General features: G+C 40.6%; 1 non-coding gene across 1 annotated transcript; it reads right to left on the bottom strand.

The window, feature by feature from the left end:
- Positions 1-214: 214 nt before the first annotated feature.
- Positions 215-322, bottom strand: LOC112805095 (small nucleolar RNA R71). Its single transcript, XR_003203706.1, has one exon. It is a non-coding gene; the product is annotated as a small nucleolar RNA R71 (small nucleolar RNA).
- Between the last annotated feature and the right edge of the window lie 6,325 nt (positions 323-6,647).

Here is a 6,647-nt window from a genome sequence, read left to right as displayed (position 1 = left end):
GCCTATCAAACATCTTAGGGATTTTCAGACTGCTTGTTCTATTGTTAAGCGTGATGGCATTGATGAAATCTCCATTCTGTTGAAAGCCTTCCCGTTTTCTCTGGAGGGAAAGGCAAGAGAGTGGTACTACACTCAATCCGGAACAACTGTTTCCAACTAGGATACACTTAGGAGAGAGTTTCTGGAGAAATTCTTTCCAGCTGAAGTTGCCGATAAGCTGAGAAAGGACATGTCTTTGATCGTTCAGGATGAATCTGAGACCCTCTATGAATACTTGGAGCGCTTCAATAATATTCGAGAAGCATGTCCCCATCATATGATTGACAAGATAGTGTTGCTCGGTTACTTTACACAGGGTTTGAAATCTCAAGATAGGACCACACTGAAAGGTGCTAGCAATGGTTCTATGAAAAAGTACAAGACTACGAAAGAAGCATGGCAATTGATCAGTGACTTGGCTGACTCTACTAGGAATCATAGGCAGAAACAAAGTCAGTCAAGAGCTGTTGCAGAGGTATCCACTAGTAAAAAGACTACTGCTATAGCTCAGAGCTTATGTGAAATGACTAACTTGCTGAAGCAGATGCAACTGAATCAACAACAGCCTCAGCAAGTTCAGTCTTCTCCACCACAGCACAGCCAGCAGTTGGTTCCACAAAGAGTATGCAGAATCTGTGCATATTACAGTCACTATACCGATGAGTGCCTACAACTCCAACCAGAAGACAACACTGTAGCAGCCACTCATAACTTTCATGACCGCCCCAATCAAGGGTACAATCAAGGTGGCAACTATAACCAAGGATGGCAGGATAACTCTAACCAAGGCTGGAGAGACAATTCTAACCAGGGTTGGAGGGACAATTATAATAGAGGAGGTAGAGATAACAATGGAAATCAGAGGTGAAATAACAATAACAACTTCAGGCAGCATAATTAGAATCAGGCCTACAGAGCACCTCATCTCAGACAACCTCAAAATCCTCAGCAAACCTCTCAGATCACTTATCCCCCTTCATCCCCTAACGATGAGTTACTGCAATCTATTGATCGGAGACAACAAGCCATGGAAAACAACCTTACTTCTACACTGAATGGTTTGAATTCTACTTTGCAAGCCCTTGTCTCACAGATTGGATCTATGAACAACTCCAACAACCAGTTCTCAAGCTCTGGTGGACTCCCCTCTCAACCATTACCCAACCCAAAGGGTGGTATTAATTCCATCACCCTAAGGTCCGGAACCACACTACAAAAGAGGAATCAGGAAGAGCCAAATCCACCTGAACACACCTCAGCTGAAGAGGTAGTGAAAATAGAAGATGTTGAAGAAGAAAAGAGCATACAGGACATGGCTGAAGAAGAAAACACCAAATCACAAAAAGAAGCACCAAAGGGCACATACAATATAGAGGACACCGTTCCTATTCTATTTCCACAACTTGAAAGGAAGCCCAGGAAGCAATTGGAACCTGATCCCAAAATGGTAGAAATATTCAAAAATGTTGAGGTAATTGTTCCCCTTTTTTATGTCATTCAACAGGTACCTAAATATGCAAAGTTTCTAAAAGATTTGTGCATACATAAAGATAAAATTAATGAATTAGAAACTATTCCTTTAGGAAGTTCTATATCGGAAATATACCTGAAAAATATAGTGATCTAGGCCCATGCATGGTTAACTGTACAATTGGAGGTGTGATATTTTCTGACTGCATGTGTGATTTAGGAGCATGTGTTAGTATAATGCCTTTATCTGTATATAATGTTTTAAGGCTCCCTCCCTTAAAAAGGTCGGCTGCTCGTTTTGTGTTAGCAGATAAAAGTATTATTACAGTGGCTGGAGTTGCTGAAGATGTATTACTGGGAATCAAAGGTCTCACTTTCCCCATTTATTTTTACATCCTGGAGATGCCCCAAAATGATTTAGAGAAGCCATCATCAATCTTACTCGGAAGACCTTTCTTGAAGACCTCGAAGTTCAAATTAGATGCTTTTGCAGGCACATACTCTTTTGAAATAGACGGCCGAGTAGTAAGCTTCAATCTGAATGGAGTTATGAAACACCCTCCAGAAGACCGTTCTATCTTCCAGTGTGACATCATAGATGAAACCGTAGCTGAAGTTCACCAGGAAGAGTTTGAAGATAAGTACATAGGACAAGGTCCAAGTGTGGGGATTTTCGAGGATAATGCAGGTACTCTACCACTGCGACCAGTTCAAGATATTCCAGAGCCAGACCATGAGCAAAAGTTAGAATTGAAACCCCTCTCTCCACACCTCAAATATGCCTACCTCGAGGACAAGCAGAAGTTTCCAGTTATCATTGCACAGGACCTCACTTCTCAGCAAAAAGAGCAGTTACTTAGTGTGCTGAGGAAGCACAAGAAAGAAATTGGGTGGAGTTTAGCAGACATAGTAGGCATCAACCCTCAAGTTTGTGAGCACAGGATATTTTTAGAAGAAGGAGCAAGACCTGTTCGTCAACCCCAAAGAAGATTGAACCCCACTATTTTAGAGGTTGTCAAGAAGGAAGTGACCAGACTATTAGAGGTAGGTATTATCTACCCCATCTCAGACAGTGAATGGGTGAGCCTGATCGGGGTAAAACTTGTCTCTCAACAAATTCCCATTCGGCAACTATACCGAATTTGTCGTCAAGTAAAAACTCACAATAGAGTGAGGTCAAATCCCACAGGGATTGATTCATCAAGCAACATTAATTAGAGGAATGATCTAGTTGAGCGAATCCATGAATAGAGTTAATAATTGCAGAAATTAAAATGGCAGGAAAGTAAATGACTGAAAGTAAATAGCAGAATTGTAAATGGGAATGGGGGAATTGCTCATAAAAGTAAATTGCTGAAATTAAAGAGAATGGGTAAGATCAGAAATGGGGAGTTCATTGGGCTTAGGAGATGTTGCATTCTCCAGATCAATTTCATTTTCATATCTTCCTCCATCAATGCAATCATTGATCTCCTTGGCAATCTTAAGTGATTGAATCACAATTTCTTGCAATTCAATCTCTCAAATCTTGATCAATAGCCAATTCCTTGGTCAATTTCTCATGAGAAGAGATGAAGTGTGGTCACTGATTATACCACATGCACTTCCCAAATCAAATGCTTAGAGGGTTAGAGCACATACCCATCCACACTCAATTTGGTCCAGCATGAGAAAGCATTTCTAGCTAATCTCTTCATTCCTCTTTCAAGGATCCGAAGAGATCTATATTTGAATAGCTTCTTTTCCAAGATAACTATCCAATTGGATGAAGATCGAAAGCCACACTAACGCTACAAGTGTGGCGTTAGTGCTAAAGTTATTGTGGCTAACGTTGCACTTGCTGCCCAGTTGGTGTTTTTGGGGCTTAAAAGATGCCTCTTGTTTGTGCTCCAATTACATGCCCACTATAGAGTATTATATATTGTTGGAAAGCTCTGAATGTCCGCTTTCTAACGCAACTGAAATCACCTCAATTGGACCTCTGTAGCTTAAGTTATGTTCCATTGAAGTGGACATGATCGCTGGCATGGTCGCCAACGTTAATGAAAATGTTGAGTCTCAATAACGCTAGCGATTTCCCGTTTTTGAAGCTCAAACTTATTGTCCACCCCATACTATTATATATTTTTGGAAAGCCCTGGATGTCTACTTTCCAATGCTATTGGAAGCGCATCATTTGGAGCTCTAAAACTCGAGTTATACTTCTTGGAAGGTGAAGAGGTCAGTTAGCCTTAATACAGGTTGATATCATGTTCATTATTGCACCTTCGGGGCAGGTTTTCTCCCTCAACTTTAGTGTCAACCATGTAGTGCCATATATGCTTGAAAAGCTCTGGAATCCTACTTTCCAATTCCATTGGATTCACCTCATTTGGAGCTTTGTGGCTCAAGTTATGCATGTTTGAAGAAGGCATGGTCAGGCTGCCAGGTGGGACTTTTGCCCACGTTAACTAAGTTAACGTGGGAGTTAACGTGGCTCATTGTGGCTTGTGTGGCTCCTTCCAACGTTAGTGACAATGTTGAGTGTCACTAATGTTGGCCATCACCTTCTTTCATCCACGTTAGCTTCCACGTTAACTAAGTTAACGTGGAAGTTAACGTGGCTTCCTTGGGGGTTGTGTGGTTGCTTTCAACGTTAGTGACAATGTTGGGTTTCACTAACGTTGTCGACCACCCTTGCCTCTTACGTTAGCTCCCACGTTAACCAAGTTAACGTGGGAGTTAACGTTGCATTTTGCACTTAGGCCAACGTTAGTGACAATGTTGAATGTCACTAACGTTGGCTTCCTTCCCCCTTTTAACGTTAGAGGCCACGTTAACTAAGTTAACGTGAACTCTAACGTGGCCACTTATGAGCTTGGTCCAACGTTAGTGATAATGTTAAGTGTCACTAACGTTGGCTCCATTTCCTTTCTTCAAAGTTAATGCTACTAACGTTCCAACTTTCCTTCCTTCCACGTTAGTGCCCACGTTAGTGTAACTAACGTAGCCACTAACGTGGCTCTTCTCTGCTTCTTTTTGCCTGAAATCAAACAAACAGAGTGCATCAAAGTCTTGCTCTTAATCATGGGATCATGCATCATCTAATTTATCATATAATTGATGCAAAATCCTCATGAAATCATGTAAAGTGCAAAATGTATACTTGAATCAAGAAGTAAGTGAAATTCTACCCAAAACTAGCTTATTTCCTAAGAAAATGCATGAAACTACCTTAAAAATAGTGAAGAAAAGGTCAGTGAAACTGGCCAAAATGCCCTGGCATCACAACACCAAACTTAAAGCTTGCTTGTCCCTAAGCAAGTTCTGGAACAAGAGAATGATGAATGGAATGCCAAGAGTAATGAGTCATTCTTGTGGAAGTCATGTCCTTTGTTTTATGGTGGTTTCATGCATAGCAACGTAGGTTCATTCCTGGCTTTCAGACCTTTATCATGTCCTAGAATACTCGCTGTGACTGCATACCGTGAGACTTTTATTAATTGATCCTTTTGTTGTCAATTCAGGGTTTATTTGTGTTCTTGGGCTAGGTGTTCTGTAAGGGGGCAACTCTTTAAAATAAGCTTTCAGCCAACACTCCCAAACCAGTTGGTTCAAGGTGCTAGGTGTTGAAGCACCCCTAAGAACTTACTTGCTCAAGTCTCTCCCCCCATACATACACACCACAGGCATATAGTTTATTTATTTTCTTTTCTTTAGACCTTGGTGTCCAGCACCTCTTTGGGTTACTAAATGCTCTGTAGTGAGGGTTACTCTTGATAGTGGACTTTCAGCTGATAATCCCGAGTTAGTTAACCCAAGTTACAAAGTGATAAGGCACCCCAAAGAGCTTATTCATCCAAGTAGATCCCTCACACATGAGCACCACAGACACATGCCTCAAGCTCAAAACCATTGGTGCCTAGCCTTATTGTTTACTCTTTTTCTTTTGTTTTTCAACCTTTATTGTTCTTTCCCTTTTTCTTCTTAGGATCTTCTTATTTAGTTAGTCTCATGGGGTGTGTCTCCAGCATAGTATTCATGACAGATAGTTGTCCTCCCACCTTGTGGTTGAACCAACTTAGCCAACTTATGACCACACCACAAACTCAGGAACTTACTCCATAGTATGAACTCCACTCTGGTCTTTTATAAAACACTCATTCTCTTTTCATTTGATTCAAAAGGGACAAGCATACAAGTAAGCAAAGTAAGGATGCAGTAATGACATTCAGACTAGAAAACACAGCCTTAATCAATAAAATGTTTAAAAGACAGAATTGACATGCTTATTCACAAGGAGCAAGCACACATACATACAAAGAACTTAGAAGACAATCATGCAAATTAAAGTTCTGGAAATAAGTAAGAGGAGAAAGGAACTTTACCACCTTGTATTTTATCTTTATTGTTGTTGCCCTTTTCCTCCTATTCTTCCCCTTCCCACACCAGACATAGAATGATTTCTTATACTCAAGCAACAATTAAAACAGTGGTGATGGGGTCCATGATGGATCATGAATGTCTTAGAATGAAGTGTGAGTATGCATGTGTTTCAGCAAGCAAGGTTAAGGATACAATAAAGACACAAGAGATACAAACAGAGACATTTTGATTGCATTAATAAGTGGTGTTGGCATGGTACTTGCTTGAAAGTTAAGTGGCAACACCAAACTTAGTGTGCCATTATCAATTTAGAATGTTGCAAGTACCCAGTGAAGATTGAAAATCAAATTGTTGCATAGCAACACCAAACTTAGAATGCAATCATATGCCAAATTATTGAAAGCAAACTAAGCAAAGCAAGGAAATGTTACCTACGGTTGGGTTGCCTCCCAACAAGTGCTCTTTTAATGTCATTAGCTTGACATGTTGTTCATGACTTTCTTCCTCTTCTTCCAGTTTGTTAAGAGGAATGACCTCAAGAGGAAAGACGAGCCAGTTAATGCCCCTTGTTTTGAGTGCCTCTCTCCAGCAAGCCTTCTTCTGTTGTTAGCTTGTGTAAACTTGCTTGATGGGGTAGGGGTGGGATGGCTTTTGGTTGACCTTTTCTTCTTCATGGATATTGTCCTTCTTTTCTTGGTCACCATCCTCTTTTTAGTGCTCATGTTGATTGCCTTCACCACCTTAGTTTCAGTACTTGGGTGTTGTATGAGGGT

Source organism: Arachis hypogaea, chromosome 5 (assembly GCF_003086295.3).
Source record: "Arachis hypogaea cultivar Tifrunner chromosome 5, arahy.Tifrunner.gnm2.J5K5, whole genome shotgun sequence".
NCBI lineage: Eukaryota > Viridiplantae > Streptophyta > Magnoliopsida > Fabales > Fabaceae > Arachis > Arachis hypogaea.
This window is presented reverse-complemented; position numbering and strand designations above follow the sequence as displayed.